Source organism: Pelecanus crispus, chromosome 8 (genome assembly GCF_030463565.1).
Source record: "Pelecanus crispus isolate bPelCri1 chromosome 8, bPelCri1.pri, whole genome shotgun sequence".
NCBI lineage: Eukaryota > Metazoa > Chordata > Aves > Pelecaniformes > Pelecanidae > Pelecanus > Pelecanus crispus.
This window is the reverse complement of record NC_134650.1, coordinates 32,520,059-32,544,426: the sequence shown is the minus strand read 5'-3', so window position 1 is coordinate 32,544,426 and position 24,368 is coordinate 32,520,059.

Below are 24,368 nucleotides of genomic sequence, written 5' to 3'. Positions count from 1 at the left end.
AAACTAGAAAATCACTCCAACACCCCAGGTTTAAGAAGCTCTTCTGCACTACAGGCTAAACCTATCTGTCTGTCTTTCTGTCTACCTAGTAATTATGCCAAGATTATCACCATGGCACTCAGAAAAACAGGCAGCTAGGAAGTCCTTGATAAATTTTATATATATATATATATATATAAAAAACCCTACTCTTTTACTAAACAAAGTATTTATATAGTTAAGATGTTTTTGAGCCTCATGCTTCCATTCTCCATGAAGCCTTTACCTGGATATGCACATTTTCACGTTTTATTGTTAACATAAGATTTAAGGGCATATCTAAGGGTTTAGGCAGTGGAACTGGAAGCTCTCCATTGACTGTGAGTCGTTGGCTGCAGCACTGAGCCTTTGGAGTAAAAAAGCAGTTGATTGGGTTTATTCGGGGTGGCCCGCAAGCACCGGAGGGGAGCAGTGCCCTGGGGTGTGGGTCTGGCCCTGGTGCATCAGCCCCAAGGGGTCTGTGGTCATGTGGTGTCCTGGGCACCTAGAGTTGCTGTATCATCACCATGCTGGCATGTCACCCCATAACTTTATTTATTAAATAGCATCTTTGCATTTGTTCTTTTTGCACATCCTAACACCCTCAAATGACTTGAGAGGGGTGTTCAATATATGTAGCTTGGCAGAAAATAAAAGCTAGAAAAGAAGATATAATGCTATCTTTTTTTCCAAGACAGCCCTGGGTCAACCTCTACACTTGTTCATTCGGGGTTTTTTCTATACACCTTCCTCTTGCAATCACCAGCCACTGCTCTGGCACGGTGGGGCTGTTCACCCATGCACTTGCGAGAGCAATTTCAGTGCATAGATTTAAAGGCTGCTTTTGAAAACAGGTCTAGCAAGACTGATGTGTAATCTCCTCAGTAGGGCCAGGCAAAGCTCTTGCAAGCTACTGACAAGCACAAGCATTAGGCTAAATATCTGACATGCAATTTAAATACATCACGGTTTCTGTGCAAGAAGGCGGCGCTGGAGCACAAAGATCATGAGAGCAGGAGGTGGATGCAGCCTGCAGGGTTTGTACCTACACGATGCCCCGCTCCCTGTGGAGGGGACTGGATTTGTTTCACCTCTGTGCAGCTCTGAGGTGCCGGTTCTGATGGTATTAATGCCAGCCACAGATGAGGCTGGGTCCCCTCACTTCCCAGCGGTGCGGGGCGCAGCCAGCATGCACCCAGGAAGGGGGAGGGTGCAGGTCCAGCCCTAGCTATGCTCTCGGTTCAACTGCTGGAGTTTCCTTCAGCAGGAGTGAGGTGAGACTTTTGAAAAGGAGCTTGAAGGGGTGAGGAGAGCCCCAGACACAGCCCCCATCCCTGCTGAGCAATGCAAGTGAAGTCAACAGCAGAGTACAGCTGCCAGCGGCAGCAGTGCCAGGCACCAGCCCAACCACCCACCCACCGTGAGCTGCAAAAAGTCCAGAGGACAACAGCAAAAACCATGAGCAGACTAAAAACATGACCTAGTAGGACAGGTTTAATGGTGTGACTCTATTTATTCTATAGGAGAAGCTTGGGGAGGACATTCTCACAATCCCCCTGGAGGTAAAGGGTTTTGCAAAGAGCAGCAAACCAGTCCTGCTCCGGGTCCAGGGCAAGGATGACGCACTCTAATGGCAGCAGGGGAGATTCGAGCCTGGCAATGAGAAAGAACTTTTCCATTAGAAGCACAGGAACAAGCCATCTCCAGAGACACTCCAGCCCTTTTCTCTTTCTTTGTTTTTCCCTACCAGGTGAGGCAAGGAGCTAGCAATAGTCTAGATATGCCTGCTCCTGTTTCACAGCAGGGAGACAGACTGAGCCGTTCCTGAGATCCCCTCCAAACCTGCGCTCCTGTGGTTATCTGGTCCTAAAGCTTCCTAAATCCATTCATGTCAAAGTTTATCAACACAACTGTTTGAGTTTTAAGTGGATAATCTGCTCAGCCCTGCCAAGCCAAGTAGTGCATTTCAGAGAGTTAGAGGCTCCTTGTTCAGGAGTTTTTAAGACTCACAGGTTCGTGTGCTTTCTGGATAAGCAGGGTGGCAGAGACAGACAGCCCTGTGATGCAGGGGCATCACCAGCAGCGAGCTCCAGAGCTCACCTCATACAATTTACATTTCCCTACAAAACTTGGGTGCAGCCCCAGGTAGCTAGAGCACCCCACTATCACTGCCTGCCAGGAGCCAAGGCTTCGTGGAAGGAAAAGATCCGGAGGTGGCTTGGAGGCTGCACATGCTCACATGCGATAGGCAAACATGACAAATCTGGAAAAGAGCTGATAAATCGTCCTCTGTGTAGACAGCACAGTTTTCCATTTTACCTTTGCAAGCTCCAGCAGACCACCTCTCACACACAGTATAAATGAGTCTGCGTTTTGGGGAGGATCACTGCAAATGAGCGGAGCATCTGGATGTCCCACAAGAGTCAACGGCAATTGCAGGCACCTGGCTCCTCTGGAAATGGCTGGCATTTTACCTTTCCTCTCACAAGGGCAAGAAGTTAAGAGGGAAACCAGGAGGATAATCCTTACACGCTCCAAAGCGCATTTACAACCTGGTGGACAGGGAGTGGACACAGAGGACTCCCAGGCTCCCTCCAGCCCCCAGGTGCCCGCAGAGGAGGAGCCGCAGCCGCCACGGCCAGCGGTCCTGCCGCAGGAGGGGAGAGCACGCTGCCCACCCACCCCAGCATTTCTCACAGCACGTTGCTGCTGTTAGCAACCCAGCCTCTGGGCCAGCATGGCCATAGACCTATTGGGCACATCCTGCAGCTTCTTCCAGCTGCGATAGATCTGTTCTAAAAACACATTTCCTCTTTACAGAACTGTTTAGGGGTTCTGAGTAATTATTCCCTGTGATACTATTTTCCATAGTTTTAAAAGCCAGTGATTTATTTTACTGCTGTCCATCTATTAGATTTTCATCTCCTCAGGAACACAAGTGCCGAGAAAGGAGACGGTGCAGACTCCCTGTGATTGTACATGAAGCATCGGCAATAAAAACTTGCAGCAAGTTTTCATTTTCTGCTTTCTTGAGCTAAGGTTCTGGAGAACTGACATCCATTTGTCAAAAGGCATTATTATGAAGCGATACCTACGAGTGCCGATATTGACTTACTGTCTCTGTGAAATTTCTTCTCATCTCTTTCCAACAGAGCTGAACACAAAGCTGGCAGCATCTCCAGGGAGCAATTCAAATAAACTTTTAAGCTAGTACCAATGCCCAACGCACCTCCTTCCAGAACCAGCAAGACTTTTAAGAAACTTGCTGGGAAGGGCTGTGCAAGTGCCGCCGCGGAGAGCTGCGAGACGCGTTCCCCTCCGGTCTGGAGGGGACGCTGCTCTGGGGGCCATCGTATGACGTCTGGGTGGCCATCACCCAGGGGACGAGTTATTGCTTTCACCCACATGCCCATGTCCCAGGAAACAGCGAAACACCCTCTGCAGCACAAACCCACTCTCTAAATTAAGAAATTGAGCTGAAAAGCTGAAATAGCATTTCCAGGACCTGCAGCCAAAGGAGGTGACCACGCAGCAGAGGGCAGGGCTGGCTCATGGCATACAGGTGTGTATTTCCCCCCTTTTTTTATTCGGCAGAGCAACCCAATGCCTCGGCAGAGGAACAGAAAGCTGAGAGTGGGGCAAACCTAAGCTTGCCATCTGCTCAGGGCAGGCCAGGCTAATTCGGATGTGTAATGCTCTGTGCCTTCTGCCACAACCTTTGCACGGGCAGCGCGGGCAGGCTGCCGTCCCCGGCGGGCAGCGGTGAGGAGCCGGCGCACCTGTGCACCGAGAGCCCCTATCACATAAATGGCGGTCTGCGATCATAGGCAGCCTCCTGCCACAGGGGCAGGAAAAGTTTTGGCCGCCTTTTTCCCTTGTCATCTCTGCCTGCCGTTATCCCTCCTTGCGCTGGAATAAGGAGGTCAGCCAGACCCACACAATTAGAGGAAATTGTATAAGGTTGACCTCGTACCCTGCCAGGTCCTTTCAAGCATGGGCAGTCTTTATCAGTAGCAGTGTAGAAAACACAGAAGAGATGTGCTTATAGGTGGCAGAATGAGATTGTTAAGACATTTTTTCCCTCACTCTCCACAAACTAAGATAGTACCTCTGCCACTTGGGTGAACTTAGGTTATTCCCACTCATATCTGGCAGCCCGTGGTTTCCTCCTTCATCTTGACTTCTGCTATTTTCATTCTGTGATGTCTGTACTTTTGCACTATTGGGAGTGGATTGTGTGTGGATCACTAACTTTTGGACAGGTCAGCTATCTCAGCCTGAGCACCACTAGATGGATACTAATAAGAGGAAACGAATACATCAAAGAAAATTCTCTCTTTTTCTCCTCATATCCCTCTCCCAGGCACGCTGCTTTCTTCTGCTCTTGTTGTTACTGCCCTTTCTCGCTCTGCGTTTATGCTCTGATTTCTGCAGATGGTGCTGTACCAAGACGAGGTGAAGATTGACTTTTTAGGTCTGCTGGAACTACCGAATGAGCCTGCGTGGAGCCTTCCCTTCAAAAGGGACAATGTAAAAGAGATAACGGATACTACAAACCATGTGCAAAATTTAACAAAACAATTAGAGCTGTGGCTGTTAGGAGACAAGTGACGGTGCTGTGGGGAACATATCGGTGCAGTGTGGAAGCAGCTGTTTGAAGGAGAGATCTAAACCCTGGAGCACACAGAGGCCTCCAGTCCAATTAAGTCATTTGACAGCTGGATGTGGCTGTAGCTAATATTTGGCCCAGATGGATCTAGATAAGCATACCATGTTTGTCACTTCCTTGGTAGAAGATGAGGTGCAGGAGCCCTGCAAGAGCTGAGCAAACACCCCTTCATTTTGCACAGCTTCAGGAGACCCGAGAGTAGAAAACTAGGGGGTCACTGTGGTTGCTATAATAGTTTTTCTGAGGGCATTGTCCAAACATAAGATCAATTCTTCTTTATTTGTAAGTGATGGAAGCTGGTACAGGACATGGCTGACTGCTTATCTATAACAACCGTATACCTGCCCTACCTGCCTATAGACTGTATGTCACTCAACCCAGTGACACTAGTGAGTTGGTCATGCGGAAGTGTTGGGGACCAGAGTCTCTCTGGCCGCACTGATCGCAGCTGGAGATGTGCACATGTCTCAGCTGCATTGGTGTAGCTGTCTCTGAGGGCCTAATTTGGCCAGCAAAATCTTTGCTACCAATGGCAATCCCTGAAAAGGAATTGCTCCAACCTGACTGCCAGGCTGGTTCACAATGGCCACAGTTAGGAAAAAACAACCCTTTACCAGTAAAAGGAGTAAATCAGATGTAGAATCAGCAGAATACAATAAATCTGGATTCCCAAAACACTGTTTCTACAGTGCCGCACTTTGAGGACTTCCAGAGCAAAAATCAAGTATCTCACATGACAGAAGGACTGCGCTGGGCAAGAGCTCCGATTTCTGCTGCACTGGCAGAGTACAGGAGAGCAGGCTCTAAAGCTGAGAAATTTGGTGGTTTGGACCCATGAATTCAAAGTAGTAGGGCCCTGGGAGCTTTGCGGAAGTCTACCTGCGATGGGACTCAGGACACTCTCCCGGAGCAGTTTGGGTTACCTTCTTTGGAAATACAGGAAGCCAAACATTCCCCACATGGCAAAGGTCTGCCAGGCCACTGAGCATTTGGTATGGCCCGGGGAGCAGGGTGGCAAACCTGCTCATTTCCAGTGGCGGAGTCAGTTTGTGGGGTAGTTAAGGACACACAGAACTCTTGCCGAACCCCTTCCTGATCTCCTGGCTTTTTCTTTTTTTTTTTTTTTACTTCCCCAATTTAAGCATCAGCCATAGCAACCGTGATGTGGCACAAGGAATAAGGATACATGAATTCCACACAGTCCAACTCAAAGTGCTCACCCTGCCTCGGCCACATTATTAACAGGCCTGGACACAGCAAGCAGTTGCTGGAGGTGCCGTGATCAGCAAAGGAGCCCTGAGACATGGCCCACACCAGAGAGATGTTCCCAAGCTTGTGATTAGACACAGTGGAGGGAAGCAAACCAGAAGGGCATGACGAATTAATGGCTTTGCAATTTGTTACTACAGCAGTGGCGCGAGTTCGGGTATGCAGGCCAGCCTGGTACCAGCCTCAAGGCACTCTGGGCAGATAATGTATGCAACGTGCTTGAAAGACAGACTTTCAGAAATAGCTTTCAAATCTGTTTTCAAAAAGCATAAGCCCTTATTAAACTAATTCTTTAAATTAGTTATGCATAATTTGTACTACCTTAGCAAACAAGTGAATGCAGAAACACTGAGGTTTGATGCCTAGTTGCTTCTGAGACTCCTTTATGCACAGGGTATTTGTTTAAAGCTGTTTTAATGACCATACCTGCCTGTGCTAAGTAAAACGGAATGATCCTTCCATTAGTGCAACTTGGAGAAGGTATCTCGCTTGTCGTTTCTGTTTTTCAGATGCATTAATAACTACAGCCCATATTAAATCCCAGCATCAAGGACTCACTCCAGGTTTGGTTATTAACAAGCCAGTGGGAAGCTCTGCCGACTCCTGCAAAGAAAGCCTGGCCCCTGCACATGGAGGCAGCGGGAGATGCACCCAGGGCTGGTTCATGCAGCCCTGTGCACCCAGGGAACTGCTGGGGACAGGAGCCGACTGCCCAGGCGAGCTTGGGCATCTCCTCATGGAGCTGCACGTCATCTTACGGACATACCCTTCAACAGGCAGCGTGTATATAATTCTATATACGCGGGTCAAACGCATGCGTGACCTGCGGCAGCACAGGCTGGCAGGGGCACAGCCGTGGGTCAGGGCACTGGCTGTGCTCCCAAGGAGGGCACTGCCAGCATGTCCCGTGGCCGTACGCTGGTACATCCCGAAACCTCATGCCCATGCTGAGGCTGGCCGAGCAGCCGGTCACCAGCTCGTGCTGCGGCTGCCCGTCATCACCCACTTCAGCGTAATTGCCCAGCAGCCCCAGCCTTTGCTCGGCACTCTCGGCTCATGTTTGGGTTTCCAAATACACGTTTTGTGCAGTATTTCAAAGACTAAACACCAGTCGCCTCTGACACCACTTGTTCTTAAAACCTCATTCGATATTTGTATGTGGGGCTGTATTTTCCCTTGCGGTTGTACCGAGAAATTATGGTAGATTTAAATTTTTCCAACACAACTATTTTCCTGAATGTTTTCTGCTAACTCAGAAGTAGTGCATGGGGAAAAAAGCAACAACAAAAAAAATCAAAATCCTAAAGACACTGGGTGAAGAAAAATCCTCCTGCATAAAAGGGCGCTCCCACCCTTGTGTCAAGGAGCTCACAACCGCACTCCCACAGCAGAAGTCTCAGCCCAGCCATCTTCCTGCGGTCATGACCTAACACTGCTGTTGCACCAAGTGTGAAGTTAGGATACTACAGTTTGTTGAAGAAGGTGATGCCTAACTTTGTCAACAGCACTGGCGGAAATGTTTCCGCCTCCAAAGTTTTTCTGTGCACATCAACCCTTCCTGCCCAAAGCAAGGACATTGATGCTGTTTTCCAAATGTCTCTGGTGAGAGATGAGGCAGGTAGAGATGTGCAACCTGAAATTATTTTGGTGCCCTGGAGGGACTGGACCTCAGACGAAGAACCACCTCTGATCCCAGCAGCACCTGCAGGAAGCACAGCCAGCCTCAGCTGTCACCGTGCCGCCAGGTCAGGCTGCTGGCCACTACAGTCCCTCATTGCCCAGGCAGAGACAAGCCAAAACTGATGAAAACTAACCCAGACCACCTTGCCCCAAAGCAGCAGGGGAACACTCATACGTTCCCGTACACCATTGGGGCCCCTCTGAGGGAGGGAAGGGACATCGGGGAGCAGGAATGTAGTCCCCATTGCAAGGGGATGTCACCTGGGATTTGCCCCCATCCTACCAAGCCACAGGTCACTGTTTCCAACAGTTATTTTTGGAAGAATTGGCTGTCTTGGGGCTACCCATAGCAAGCTCCCACATGCTGCTGAGCCCCCACGGCGGCACAGCCCTCCCGCCGGCCCGTGCTTGGCCACCCCCGCATCTCCGAGCTCGCCCCATTTGCTAACAACCCGATTAGCTGGTAATGACTAACATTTAGAAAACATATTTCCTCCCACATGGTTCCAGAGGGGTTTGCAAACCAAGCGACAAGAGCTCAGCACAGGGACTGCTCTGCTCTCCGGGGCAAAGCGCCGCAGCGGCTCCAGGGTGCACCGTGGCCCAGGAGAAGCCCCACACACCAGCACTGCTGTGGGGCGGTGGTGATGCCAGCCAGGGGCTTGGCACTGGGGACAGATTCCTGCAGAGCTGCCCCTGCAGGGGAGGTAGCCCCCAAGCCAGGCCAGTACCTGCCAGGCATCAGCGGTCGCTGGTGTCCCCAGGCAGCACTGCGTCCTGGCGTGGTCGGTGCCTGGTGGGCAAGGGCTACCCAGGGACCACCAGCGCTGGGGGGGGGGCTTTGCTCCACCAGCACCCACTGCCCCACACCTGCCGTGGGGGCCAGGAAAGCCAGCGAGACAACAACCACGACAAAGTTCTGCTACTTTCCTAATTTTCTAAATGTCCAGCCATTAAGCGTTTATTTTGAATTCCTTGCCACGGAGTCATTACGCATTCAGGTGGAGAGGAAAGTGAGCTCCGCAGGAGGCTGACAGTAATTCTGCATTAGTTAAGCATTAGCTGACAGATGTACAAAGCAAAGCCATTACTCCCGTCAGCCACTCTGCCCTGACTCCTGTCCCTATTGTGGGGCTCCTCCAACCAGCAGCTCCAGAGTGCCACATAAATGCGGGGGACAAAAGCCTGGTAAGGTGGGGGGGTCAGTCATAATGAGAGGTGAATGAAAGCAGGGGGAAGGATTTTGTCTAGAACGCAGTTTGGCAAAATGTTACCGTTGCATTTATTTATTTCAGTGCTTTTCTGTTGAAGCAATGTCAGGGACACAAACCTTTCTGAACGCACACAGATCATTTAGAGTAAGCATGCCAGAAGTAATGCTTGCATAGACTTCAGGTTGCTATATCTTAACCAAATTTGAATTTATTTGAAATCCAGCCCATTAGTAATGATACTGTGAAACCGCAAGAACTCCCTAGAAAATTTGGCCTCCAAATAGCTTTTACTAAATCACTTACTACATACTAATCACTAAGTACTATTAATAGGAAAAGAAATATGTGAAGAGATCACTGGGTACCTTGCACTGAAACAGCCAGGATCCAGAACTGTATAAGAGATCAATGCTGCTTTTCTGCAGAATAAACTTTAAAAAACATTAAATATATAGAAAATCAATGCAAATTACAATTCCCTACGATTACTGTTGTTAGATGCAAAAATCAAAGATACATGGAGCAAATAAATTAATTCTCTGTGGTATTTCTGTACACCCCCATCATCAGCCTGAGCCCCACATAAGCCTGGGCACTGTCCCATCACTGGAGACACAGATCCCACAGTTAAGAAACATGCTCAGGGCTATTAGGAAGAAGTTTTCAGTGCAGTAGAAAAATCAAACTGGTGTCTCAGACAACTCCTTGTCTGACACGCAGATCAAATCCTTCCTATCACATAGTACTTAAAGCAAAATTATGTCCAGGAACCTAAATAGCATGTTATAAAATGCTTAAAGTTATCGTAAGACCAAAAAACCCCACAGCCCTCTATTCTTCCTGTTTACCAGATGATGTCTACGAAAAAGGCTTTTGCACAAGCAAGTGTAAAGACACAGTGAGAACAGGACCTGCGCACCCTGTATGTCAGTCTGTGTATGGTCCCTCGCAAGTACAGAAAATAAGGTTCAGGAAGAATTAAAATTTACCACTCTTTATGATCATGATGAGACTCAGTTGAATACTTATTTTCAAACATCTGAACAAGGTCGGCTGAAGTCAGTGCGATTAATTCCTCTTGGTACCAGTTCTTGCTATTTTGCTGTGCAGTTTCAGTCCTTTTCCTCTCTGAGGACGGACAGTGTCAGCAGTGAAGATGTTTCCCTTTAATGCATCTCAGAACAGCTTTTGTCTGCTTTTAGTTTCTTCCCCAAACGGGCCATACGACGAGAGGGAAGCGAGGATGGCGGGCGCAGCACCGCGAGTGGGTGGTGCCTCGATGGCCGTGTGTGCCCGAGCCCCCCACAGCGCCGGGCTGCCTGCGGGGCGGTTTTGGGGATGCTCTGCCCCAAGTCCAGCAGCTCAAGCCAAACCAAACCCTTTCTGTGAACTAAACTAACAGCAGAAGAAAAAAGAACGATGAATTTTGAGAACTAGAAACGTCCTTTTCTATCTCTTCAGTTTTAAGCTTAAATCTAATTCACAGATGAAAGACCCTATAAACCCACCGTTCCCTTTAGGATCTGCAGGGGAAGGCACAGAACACCAAAGCTCACACCCACTGGCCTTTCTAAAGGCCCTGCAGGGCTTCTCACCCAACACACGAAGCCTGTCTCACCTTCTCTCTCTCCCATCTTTAACTACTTGGACATCACCCACCTTTTAATGACTGGCTTCAATATTTTATTGCCCTGTACCGCTTTCTGTTAAACCATTCTTTATCATTTCCCTCCCGCCCATTAGACGCTCCCCCTTAATAAATTATTAAAGCATGTATTTAGATCACAGAAGCAAAGAAATTAGATTACATTGATCCACGGCAATTTGCTCCCACACCATTTCTTCATGAAACACCACCCCTGCCATGCTTCATTCACATTGGACCTCAACACCGAACTCTCACCTCCAACGTTTCCATCAGCTCAGCGTGTGGCTAACCTGGGGGCGGGTATAGGGAAGGGGACACCCTGCGTGGCGAGGATGCGGGGGGACCAGCACGGCCGCGTCCCCGCTGGGCCGGTGCTTTGCAGGACGAAAGGAGGCCCCACAGAGAGGGTTATCCAACTTAAGAAGGGGTATTTCCTCCTTCTTGCATTCTTTTTCTCTTTGGCAGCATTTTTCTTAAAGAAGAGACCAGACGAGGGTTATCAAACTTAAGAAGGGGTATTTCCTCCTCCTTGCATTCTTTTCCTCTTTGGCAGCATTTTTCTTAAAGAAGAGACCAGACGGATTTTTAATTATTTTGAAGACTTTCCTGAAATACCAATGTCTCCATACAGCCCTGCGTGCTGGCACAGATGGCTGCAGGACCCTCCCAGGCACAGTGCGCTGCCGCAGGCCCGTGATGGTGGCAGCGTAACTGCATCCCACGGCGCTGCAGTGGGCACATGCAGCCGTGGAAGGGGGGTCCCAAATGCAAATGCATCAGGCAGAGACTGTAAAGGAACTTCTATCCATTTTTATCCATGGACAAAAAATTTGTAAACTCCCCCACCCCCACGCCAACCTGGTCGTTCTCCAAAACACTCCAGTTATCTCATCCTGCTGTGCCACTTTTTTGACACAACAATTTAATTCCAAACAGAAACCAGCAAAACGGCCAGAGAAGTGTCACCTGCAGGCTACTGCAGATAAACGCTACCGGTACCAAAACCAGCCTGCGCTTCCAGGGAGCTCGTAGTTCTGCCATCAAGAGGGGTCAAGGTACCCCATCCCATGGGGAAAGGCTATGACTGGCAGGCAGGCTGGGGTGATTGCCGGGGCCCCCTCAACTCTTTCTGCATAGGATGGGGGCCCGCACGGGCACCGAGAAACACAGCTGAGCCCAGAGCCAGCTCCCAAGTGGGGCGCTGCCCTGATGGCTAATTGCAGATGACACACAATGTGGGCAAAACCCACTTAGATTAAACAACTTGCCTCTGTGGGGAAATTCGTCTGGATCCAGCTTGGTGTACTCAAAGCAGAATAGCTATTTCTGACCAACTGAATCTATTATCATCCTTATTCCAAGCTCTAAAATTAGCCCAGGCTGAAAGTACAGATGAACGCTAATCAGGTAACTCGGTTTGTGCCTAAGCACGGGAGGTGACTTTGCGCACCGGTGGGATGTGGGATTGTTTTCCACAGTGAAAACTATTCCACTCCTGAGGGGATGCAGTTTCCCAGGGCAGACAGACCCAGGACGTTGGCACGAGACACTCTGCTCTGTCCAGGCCAGCACGCGGTACACCAACAGTATGGGAAGGTCCTGCCTTTGCAGGACTTTGGTGCCAGGTCTCGGCCCTTTGCAAGGGGGATGCTGGATGTGTCAACCTCCCTGGCAGCCCCGGTGCATCTGTCGGCCAGGTGACCTCCCAGCCACAGCTGTGCTCCACCCTGTGGAGAAAGGAGCAGGTATTTTTCTCCTAGGTCTTCTCAGTTCCCTGGTAAGATATTAAAAGGGATCGGTTTCATTATCAAAATTGGCAAGAATAATAGCACAGCTGAACAAAATGGCAACAGCCGGGGCACCTCGCCTGCACAGAGCCCAGCACCATGTGGCTGGCTGCCCCACACAGCGCTCACGCTACAGAGCCTGCTAATGCTAATTTTGTTAACTTCCCACATCAACAAAATGAAATGAAACTCTTTCCTTCAGAGCCTCATTTGAGGCTTGCTAGCAAAGAGTTTTCAAGCCTGCTTTGCCACTGCGGGAAGGCAGGAGAGAGCCTGATGTGCAAAGGGGGCTCTTATAACTCGGGGAAGTTTGGAAAAAAACAGCTGGTTAAGCGCTGTTGCATTTATCAGATGTTTCAGGAGCATATCTGGGAGATTCTTAATAGATGAGCCTGCCTGCGTTTGCTGCGTGTTATCATAGCAAATCAAAGTAACGCACAATTTTCTACAGGTTCTGGAATGCCTAGGTGGGTGCAGTGTTTTCTGCGCAGGAGCTGTTGTGCTCCTGGATGTGGGTGCCTGTTGGTCCCACTGCCCCTCAACACTGGGGTCATCCCTCCGGAGCGGGCTGGGGTGGTGAGCAGAGGCAGGGGTGTTTGCTTCTGATTTTGGGGCATTTTTGTTTGCTTGTTTTTAAAACTCAGAGGCAGCTGGCAAAGAGCATTCCCCTTCCTGACCCAAATCTATTTCAGTGTTTGAATGGAAATTTCCACCTTTTTAACCGAATTTTTCATTTCGTAACATGTCCTCTTATAAACGCTCCAGGTAGGAAGCGGAACAAGGAAACCCAGAAACAACTTTCTGCCGCTCTCCTCCCCGGTTCAGCTACACAAGCTTTCAGTGGCAGAACAGAGAGGGAACACAGATGAAGAGGCAGGAGAAGACCTTTGATTTTCCCCAGATAAAACAACTTTAAATCAAAACTCCAGTTTTAATCAAGCGAGAGCTGGTGATTTTCCTAGCCTCATGGTATTACTGAGCCTTCCTGCGCCTCTTGCTGCCAAAGCACGGGTGCAGGCTGGCAAAGCCGCTCCTCTGTGCCCTGCCTGAAGGCTGCGGCCCCCATCCAGCTCTGGCCGTCGCACCCCTGACCCACCGCGCACAGCGCCCGTCGTTCCGATTGCTGCCTTCAAGCAGAGGGGAAGGGGATTGTGCGAGATACCCCTCAGGCTGGGGAAGAAAGTCCTCTGCCATGCAGGTCTACTTTTCCTTTCAGTTCTTTCCTTAATCATCATTAGGACAAGAGGAAATGGGCTTAAGCTGCGCCAGGGGAGGTTTAGACTGGAAATTAGGAAAAATTTCTTTACGGAAAGGGTGGTCAGGCATTGGAACAGGCTGCCCAGAGAGGTGGTGGAGTCACCATCCCTGGAGGCATTTAAAAAACGGGTAGATGTGGCACTTCGGGATATGGTTTAGTCTGGTCTACCCTTGATTAGTCTAGAGTGGGCTTGGTAGTGTAGGTTAATGGTTGGACTGGATGATCTTAAAGGTCTTTTCCAACCTAGATGATTCTATGATTCTATGATTCTATGATCTGCCAGAACAGGCTTCATACCGGATGGATACAAAGACTGTCGAATATGGAACTTATCGGTGTCAGCGAAACGATCAAGAACTTCTGGCATTTTTCTCTGACATAAACACCCCGATCTACATGACAACCATCCCGACGCAGCTGAGCAAGACTCAGACGCATTATTTTAATTTCTCTTCTTGCCTTTTTCCCCCCAACTTGCTCTTTTTGAAGGCTTCCCGAAGCAGACTCCCACGCACCCCTCCCCCTGCCAGCACGGGTCTTGCTGAGCCTCCCCTCCCCGCGCTCTGGGCCGGCCTGCCCGACCCCCGCCCGCACGGGCACCCTTCGAACAGTCCTGCCCGCCAAAATAAGGTCTTAAACGGGGCGATCGAACACGACGCCGGCGGCTCCGCCACGGACCCCCCGCCGCCCCCGGGGCCGCCCCGCCCCGCCCCGCCCCGCCCCGCCGCGCGCTCCCCGGTGCGCCGCTGCCCCCTGGCGGCCCGCGGCGGCAGCGCGGGCGGAGGGGCCGCGGGGGGGCGGGATCGGGGGACACTGGCCCTGCAAACAGCAGCACCCCCTGCCCCCGGGGCCGGGCCGGGGAAGGGGGCACAAGGAGCGGGGTTCTCCTCTTCGTGCAGCTGCAAGGGGACTTCTTAGTTGGTTAGAGCATGGTGCTAATAACGCCAAGGCCACAGGTTCAATCCCTGCTTACTGCAGGGGGCTTGGGCTCGATGATCTCTCAAGGTCCCTTCCAACCCAAAGCATTCTATGATTCTATGATGCTATGATTCTATGATTCTTCCCCCGGGCCGCGTCGAGCCAGCCCGCCCAGCACAGCGCTCTGAGGACACGGGCGCTCCCCGGGTTTCGTGCAGCTGTCTGGCTCTGAGCAACAGCCGAAGCAGCTCAGCGTCCCCGCGCTTCCTCAAACCCCCCGAAGGAAAGCCGAGCCCACGCGGGTGCTGCTCCAGCCTGGGAACACCTGTCAAAAACTTTCAGCATAACCCTGCAGCTTCCCCCTTCGTCCCGACGAGCCACTCGCATCTCCCGTTCGCTTTGGGGTCACGGCTTTCCTCGCCCCCACAGCCCCTTCCCGCAAAGCTGGAAAACTGGCGGCCGGGCCCTGCGAGAAGGTCGGCCGGAGGCAGCGGAGCACAGGCAGGCCCGTTTGCGGGTCGACAGCTTAAAAAGTCGCGGAGCAGAGTTTGGTGTGGAAAGGCCTGTTTTTCCTTTCCCTCACCCCGTACGTCACTGCTTTAGGGCATCGCTGTGAAGGAAAGGCTCAGCGCTGGAGAAAACAAAGGCACTGAAGGAACCCTTCCGCGAGCTCAGGAGAGGTGCGACAACCCCGGTAGGGCAGGCAGGAGCTGCAGGCAGAGGCGCTAGCTGTGATTGCTAACCACGGGCAGGAGTAATTAATAACACCGCCTCGGCTATTGCCAGGGATGGCAGCCCCAGAAGCGTTTCATTATCTACCCTGCCCATTCATCCAGCTGATTCCTCTAAAGCAATTAACCCTTTGGAGCGCTACACTGTAGAAAAAGCACCAGAGAAACCAACGAATCAACAGTGGTTTCGGCAAGGCCCTACAAGGATGGAAGAAAAAGAGAAAAAAGTAAAAAAAAAAAAAAAAAAAAAAAAAAAAAAGTTGTTGATTCAATGGGTAAACCCCTGGAACCTGGGGCACATTACATCCTTGTCAGCAAGGGTAAAAAGCTTCCCAGTTATTAGATGTCTTTCCTCTGCCAAGGTACCTGGACACTCATATCACGTCCAATCATCTTTTTGTGAGAAAAATCAATCTCTTACAACATAACAGCATGAGGCTTGTTTTCACAGCCACAGCTCGTTTCTGTGGTCTCTAATAGGCTCCCAATGTAACTCCAAACCCTCTCTAAAACAGGGACTCAAAACAGGCAAGTCTAGTATTTTTTTCTCTGAAAACAGCACCAGTAAAAGTGTTCTCCCTTCTGTTAATGGAACCAAAAGAAAAATAAGCCATGCAAGGATTGTATTTATTTCTTTCACTGCAGCACAGCACTAGTCTTCCAGCTGCAGCTCCAAAGCACCATCTCCCATCTGAAACACAACTTGCCTTCTTTGTACCCAGATGTGCAGCAAGAGCCAGCTCTTGCCTTTGGCTGTGTTTGCTGATTGAGTCCACTTAGCCAACAGAGTCAGACAGAAACAAAGTCTTTGTTATTTACTACCTCGCTGCTTCGCTCTTTGAAAGTTCCACCAGAAAAAAGGGTTCTATCACAAGTGCTCAATCTACAGCACGCAGGCTGTGCTTGGCTTGATAAACCAACTCATCCTGCCCACAGCCTGTCTCTGCATCTGACCTTTGCGCACAGCTGTCAGCAGCAGAAATTTCAGTAAGATTTAACCCAAGATTCTAAATGCTTACAGAGAAAGAAGAGGATTGAAACCTCACAGCTTCCATGAGAAGCGTTATCTGCTATTGCAATTTCAGCATAGCTCACAAGAGGCAGCAGATACATTTCCAAGAGGAGTTTCTTCTTCCATTCATCCCATTTGCATGATGTTTCTTGCTTCAACACATCTAACTACTTTACACAAATTACACAGTCTAGAACTCTTCCCTCCAAAAGTCAGAGGGAAGACCCAAGCAGATGTTACTAAATTGTTCCACAGCAGGTTTGCACTGAACTGCATAGGAAATTACTGCTAAACAAAGCAATGCAGTAAAACAATACTGCTACTAAATAAAGCAATACAGTGATGCTTCTGTTTGCTTTTCATACCCCAGGAAGCGTCACAAAGCTTTACGGATGCAGAACAAAGTGTTCAGGCGTTAGGACATGTCTGAGTTGAAGGTGTATGGTCCACCACGAGGTCTCTCCAACAGAATCATGGAATTGTTGAGGTTGGAAAAGACCTTCAAGATCACCCAGTCCAACCATTAACCTAACACTGCCAAGTCCACCACTAAACCAATTAAGGGCAGAGGAATAATTTCATATTTCCTGGCTCGGTGGAAGCTTCCTGGCTTCTGCGAGGGGAAGCAGCCGCCCGCACCCACGTGTAGTATGGCACACTCTCCAGTTACAAGATTGCATATTTAAATAAAGACACACTGCTTCTCTAATTCAGTGACTATCTATTTGATAAGGAGCAATGCATCATTTTACTTACCATCAGGGTGTTTTTTTACTACTATAGGGAGTATAACTAAGGGAGTGCCTTCGGTTACCACCCAGCATTTAGCACACACTGCACGCAGCCTCCTGTTTCCTCCAACTTTTCTCTGACCTTTGTCCCTTGTCACTGAGGTCAAAAGAGTCAGAGGATTTGGGGTACCCATTGCCAGCATACCAAATTGGGTACTCAAAATAAAGAAACCCTTACACAAACAGGACCTAGTTACAGACACTTTTTACATTGTTTGCCTAAAGTTACATGGAAAAGATATGACAGGCAAGAAACTCCAGGAAGAGCGTAATGATTTTTGTGATCTCTCAGCTCTCAGGCTTAACACAGCCTTAGAAGATTAGAGTCTGTTGCTGACTTTTATCTATGAGCAGCCTTCCAACTTCTGCAACACCCTCTGCCTCTATTACGTAAGACAGCTTTGATTTTAAAACACTCCAGATATATTGAGAAAAACATCCTGTGCAAATAAGCAAACAATAATCAAACACAACAGAAGACAACCATAACTGAAGAATACAGCGTAATCATCATACACATCAGGGATGGGACTGAACTAGAACCTCAGTTCAGCATCTTCTAAATACTTGGTATTACAGCTTTAGCATTGTTAATGTAGCCCCAATACATAAAACCAGCACTGAACACAGGTTACGTACCTTAAATTGATCAGAACTCAACAGTTCTCAGTTACTGACATGAGTCTAAGAGTTACCCAGGAAATCAAGAATTATAATTGCAGAGGATGCCAGAATTTGGCAGCGAGCATTTCTGAACAATTAGTTCTCACTGAAGGAATATTAAGAAGCTGCTAAGACATCAAAGTAGCTTAAGTACTGCCAAGCCAACACTGTACATCATTTCATTCACAACAGACCTAAGAATGGAAATTTTCTTTCCTCTACACGTTCCATTTACATCCCCAACAGTGTTACACCCCATTAAACACTATAAAAGGATGATGAGGAAGAAGTACCAAAGAGGAAAATACCCAATAAAATATGTACTTCCACAAACATCACCAGAAAGTTTACAACACACAAATGAGCACAAAAGAAAGGATAGGCGCCTTAGGCACACACCATTTATTCAGCCCACAGACCAAGGAAAACCAAGCACCACGTAAATAACTTATTATCACAAGAGGAAACATCTTGCCTGGTACCCATGCAGCACTCTCATCTGTAGCAAAACTCATTAAAACAAACACCAGCAAACTAAAAACATATCAAGTGTAACTATGAAAAAACAGTTTGAGAAATAATACAGAATTAGGAAATGCTTAAAAGAACTGTATCTAAAACCATTAGAATAGTTTATTATAGTTTATTATAGAATAGTTTATTAGAATAGAAATCATCAAGCTTTCATCATCATGCACTCAGACACTAAAGCAACAGCACTCGTCACTCAGCCATTAACAAGCCAACCAATATTTGTATTTTTCAACACATCTGTTGCAAAGACCAAAGTTTACTGCCACCATACCACAGTCAGGTACATAGCCCCCAGCCTCCCTACTCATGCTCTGCATTTGGGGGACACTAGAAATCACCTTCATAGACCAACAACTTTTCTTTCTCAATCCCACAGCTCATGTGAGTGCTTGAGGGAGACTGAGCAGACAGGTTTCCTCACAGCCCACCCAGGATTCATATCTCCCCTGGGCACCGCAAGGCACGGAAACAGCTAAGCCTACCGCGCCCAGCTTTTACACACAGCCTTATAACGATATGCACAAGCAAAGCTGCATTGATTGAAGGCTGCTTTTGCAGTTTATAGATTACTTTAGACAAATGTGTCATGAAGAAGCTCTTATCTGCAGCAGGGCCCTCCTCCCAAGGCGCTGCTGGTAGCAGGCAGCCCTGCCAAGTGGAGCCCATGAGCTGCTCGCCCCTGGCACAAGGCTCACCTGCCCATCACTAGCTGCCAGCTGGTGAAGCGACAGGATAAAAGAAAACACAGGCAAAGGGAGCAGCGCACTCTCGTCCCTGGTCTGCAGTGGGTAGAGAGCATGCCACGCTCGTTTTGCCCATGGAAGTGGAAAATGCAAAGCAAGGGCTCTATTTCCTCCCCCTCGGCTGGGCTGCAGCAGCTACCAGGCTCTTGCTGCTCCTGCGGCACTTTGATCTGCTCGGGCAGGAGAGCAGCTTCAGACGCCTCTTTGCCCTCCACGATTTCTGTTCAGTTCCCAGGCTCCTGGGGAAGGGCTGGCAGCAAGAGCTGCTTTCCCCCCTCAGCGGCCCTGGCCAGCGAGGTGCAGCGCGGCTGCCTCCCGCTCCCCTTCCCTCCGCTGGTGCCCGAGGTGCACGGCACAAGGGAAAGCATCAGGCTGAAACACGGCCATCGTGTTGGTACGCTGCAAAAAGAAGTTACGGGCCCCAAAATACACATTTTAAATGAGGAAGTCACTTTTCTCTTGCCTTGGTTATTCAAACTTTGCCAGATCTCTGCAGAACAACTGCAGCTCAACAACGTTTTCATTTACTCCAGATACAACATTTAACTTCAAAAGCAGGTCAGAGTAGCACTGGTGTTTGTCTGAAAAATACTTCAAATCCAAGTTTTCTGTCAGAAAAGTAAATCCAGCTAAAGATGTAAGAGCGCCAGATGAAAAATACAGTGCCTTTAAAATATATCACCACATGAGCCCTGAGGACATCTAAATCAACGGTAGTACTGGCGATATGGAAAGCATTCAATAATTCAAGCAGTCTGGGCCATATGTCAGCCTTAACTACAGATGAAAGTTATTTTTCCTTTTTCTACTTGATCACGGGAGCAGGATTCTCGTTAAAATCTCAGCTGATACGTTTTCTTCTTTGTAAAACACGAGGTAGGCCTCGAGTGACTACCGCACAACTGAGCAGTTCAGAAAACAAACAGCGGATTGATCAAAGGATGCGTTGAGAGTGGTTTGGTGTCCACAACATGCCTCCTGTGGGCCTCTGACATGGGCCACGCTTCCTATTTATTCCCTTCCTCAGGTGTAATGTGAGGCTTTGAAGACCAGGAGACGGACAACTGGTGAAGTTTGTCTTCTCCACCCCCGGCCTCAGCAAGCCCGCCATTTCACACAGCCCTACGCACAACCGGCAGCTGTTGGAAGAACAGAGGCACCTCCACAAACTCACAGATGACTGAACAACGAGCAGCGAAAGCAGCCAAGTGGGAATTCCATCTCCCTCCTTCAGTTTTCACAGCCAGGGGCCTAACGCTGCACCGGAGCCCCCGTCCTCCCACACCCGAGGGGACACCTCCCTGCTGGCTGCACCCAGCCCTGCCAGGGACGGCTGCCATTCCGTGACAGGGACAGATCGACCGGCTCCCCTGCGCCATGCCTCAGCTGCGGGGCCACTTCTTCCATAAGGGAAGCAGTATCAGCTGTTTGAAAACGCAGTAGGACTTAAATATTTACCTGGTTGAGGTTCAGTTTGCCCCCCCCCCCCCCTTTTTTTTTTGTTTCTTTACTCACCTGTATGGCGCTGCACATCGTCACTGTTCTTGCATGCTCCCCACTAGTGTGAACATTTGTTAAGGGCCATTGGCCTTTTTTAAGCAATTTAAAACTGAGCATACCTCACCCAAACACCTCACTGAAGGAGAAACAAGAATTTTTATCTGTCTGTAATAAAGTTTAAGACCACCTCTGAGAGTCTGCAAATAGCAGGTCAATGGAAGAAGTAGCTAAACTACTCTAAGCTGCTCAGAAGTTTCCTCAGGAAAATAAATTCAGAGTTCACAATTCATTTAGTTGACAATATGCTACGAGGCTTTGGTTTGGGTTTTTGTGTTTCAGGGGTTTTTTTGTTTGTTTGTTTTTGTTGTTTGTTTTGGGTTGGCTGGGTTGGGTTTTTTGCTGCATTTAAATGAGTGAAGTTTCAAACATTATAGCCTTTGTGCACAGGCATGCTGAGTTTAGAGCTTTTGGGTTTTATTTTTCTCTAATTTCACATCAGTAAGGCTATTACTTAAACCTAATTCTCTTGAAAAGTAAACATCCACAGAAATGCACCACTTGTATCCAAATGCAGGTGTAAACTGGTTTTGCCTTGGTTAGCTTCCTTAAGTTTCCTTTTCACATGTGAAGTCAAGAGGCTCAAGCTGACTCCTGAAATGGCAGTTTCTGTTCTTCACGGTGCAGGTACGTATGTCTTTCACTATTTATTCCCTTAGGGTATTTAGTTTTAGCACCTACCCCACGACACAGAGGGACTAGGGTTTACATGCACAAGGTGCCAGCTCTCCACTTGTGGCTGGAGCCCACTGCGGGGCCCGCAGGACCCCATCAGTCCCTGCGTGTGCCAGAGCAGCCCTGCAACTTCCCACTCCCTGCCTCTGAAAAGGGAGATTTTACACCATGACAGGTAAATCTTCAGCAAAGTTCACCTCAAAACCTCAACCTCAAGTGTTAAAAAAGAAAAGCCCTTAAATAATACAAGTTATTACATTTAATCTCTTTGGGGGAAGCGGGGAATGATTTTGTGATTAAGGACCTACTGTGGGGCTCCAGAGATTTAGTTCAATTCCAGGCTCTGAAACAAGCTTCCAGGTTCCCCTGGGAAAGTCTATGCAATCTCCTATCTCACATGGACACCGGCAGGGTAATTTATAAGTGCGCGCAGCCCTCCAACATTGTAGTATCAACAGCCAAATAAATGCATAGGTAGGAGTTAGGTGGGCATTTTGAGGACTAGTTAGCTATCCAAAGAGGGCACTACCATTAGACTATCACTTACCACAGAAGTCATGCTTACAATTTTAAAAACAGACGTTAGAGGGAATCTTGAAAAATACGAACTTATAATATTACTTATTCTTGGGCTGACAGCTAGTTCCTACTGGTTTTAGCTAATGCATTAAGTGAATGAAAAAAGCTGCAAGATAAAAATAAGTTGGCAGGCCTTGCAGAAAGACACCGCTTAGTTCTCAAGCACAGGGCTATTTCCCCCAGTTTGCACTGCAGGGAAATTTTGCTCCATTAAGATCTATAGTTGGTATAGTTTCTCAGCAAAATTAAATTTATGAATTGATTTAACTTGTCGAATGAACAAATTCAATAATGAAAACTCATCTGACAACATGAGTTACGATAGTGCTTGCTTGATTTGCTCTGTCAGGAAAACATAACTGAAGTCACTGTGTAACCTTCTAGATAGCAAAGTGCTCCACTTGTATATCCACAGTGAAAGCATTGGACAGCTTGTCTTGCAAAAAGTAAGAACAAGATTTAATTACTCTGATACACTGATAAGCATACATATTAGTCAGTTCTTCGCTATTCGCTATCAGCAGAAATTTTCCCCTACAATTATTAAAAGCAGCTGTCATACATATACCCATACCAGAAATACATAAACTAAAAACAACGTCCCATTTTTAAAGACACTGCAATAATTTAAAAACTCTACTCCTTTCCAAAAGAAGTACTGTGCCTATTATGGTTGCAAGTAATATCTATGATGTATTTAATGCATTACAGAAGTTACTTTCACTAACTTAATGTGTGCTTTATATACATCTAAACTATTTTCTCTATGAAAGTAATCACCTCTTTCAGAAGGTATAAAAGTCCACATAGAGTTTCAAGATCAGTGTTTCTGGCGTTGTTTCTTTATGTTCAAACTATAAGCAGGAATTTAACCTTGGTATTAACTATTTTTGCAGAGCATCTACCATTTATTTTGTATGTATTAAACCCAAGTATACTTGATATTTCAGAACAGCCATTAAATTTTTTTTTAAATCCGGTATTTGATTGGCTTTATGTAAGTACACATTAAGGTGGTTCCTCACACTAATTTACTTGACTGCTTTTCTAAATACAATTATTTCAATATTTTCCTTATTTTTCCACTGTTGTAACTTCAAGTTATAATGGAAGTGAAAACAGTTGAAAAGACAAAAAAAAAAAACAAACACCCAAGCAAATTCAGTATTCAAGAGATCAATGTGACTGACAGCTTTGAAACAATTTTATTAGGTGAGCAAGTAACACCAGTTCCGGGTGAGGCTTTCACCTTCATCTCTCTATAAGGTAAAATGCAAAAACAACTGATGGACTTTCCATGAATTTAGAAATTCTGTCCAACATGCACTGAAAGCCAGGTCTGACCAGACCTACCCATTCTTAACTTGAAGAGTCAGATGAAGTTAAACCACAAAGTGAAATTGGTAACAACTGTGTAAAACAGGTAACTTTATTTCGTGACTATTTAGCAGCTTCCAATTTAAAATGACAAAGGTACAACACTGACATTCATGAATATTTGTTTTAATAGAAAATCCATCTTAAATTTTTCAGAAGTTCTTACAGGCTGGAGTGCAACAGAAGGCGCGATGCATGTGTGGTTACAGGACTTCCACTATTGCCAATGGCGTCAGTGTCTTCTTCGTTAAGCTCCCCATTGGTGCTGTACTGGTTTAACATGAATAGCTGTGACAAAAAATACAACAAATACTGTAAGACAGTTGTAGTTTCTTTATCTGGTCACCCTCCCCACATCTACTTATATCTGAAAATCAATTCCCTTCTTCCATCAGTGAAAGGCTAATTGCCATCTCAATTTTTCATTTTACTGTATTATCAAACCTAATGATTTGCTATAAACTTTTGATTGTTCCATGTCCTCAGAGGGGTAATCTAACACCTAACTTCCCACTTCAGTGCAAGATATAGTCCAATATCCTATTCCTTTTAAGTATCCTGCATACCTGAATCAGGTTTCAGGCGAGGGCCCACTGCAAAGCTAACATACTCCTCCAGCTGACATTGTGCTGCAGAACATCATTAAAATAAAAAGGTATATCCTCTCCTAATGTCTGATGCAGAATCGTGTATACCTGTATTACCACTGATGGGTGCATGTCTCACCAATTCTTGTTCCTGTCCAGGCAATGTGTTTCAATACAAATTGGCCACACACTCCTTCCTCACATCTAACATAAATCATCTTTATTACGAATTAAAGCACTTACTTATTATTCTATCTACAATGAACACAGAGAAAAGTTATTGCCTCTTTATAACCTTGGAAGAATCAACCCATACTCTGAGAATCAACTCATGTCAAGAGAAAGAGCTTTGAAAAAAAATATGATTCCTCTAATAATCTTTTATAGTTCCGATAACGCTTTTCAGATTACGTCAGCTCACAGCTACTGCGCACTCTCAGATAACTCCATAGCACTGCATGCCTAATAAGCAGTAAAAACATCCACTTCCATTTCACAGCTAGAGAAGCACATCAGTATAGTTTTATATAATATATTTTATATGTCTATAAAATACAGGGATGGCCAATGACTTGCACATTTAACCATCATGCTTAGTTATTACTGTAACTCCTACCAAAGAGGAAAAGCTTCACTCCTTAAAAAAGCTGAAAAATAC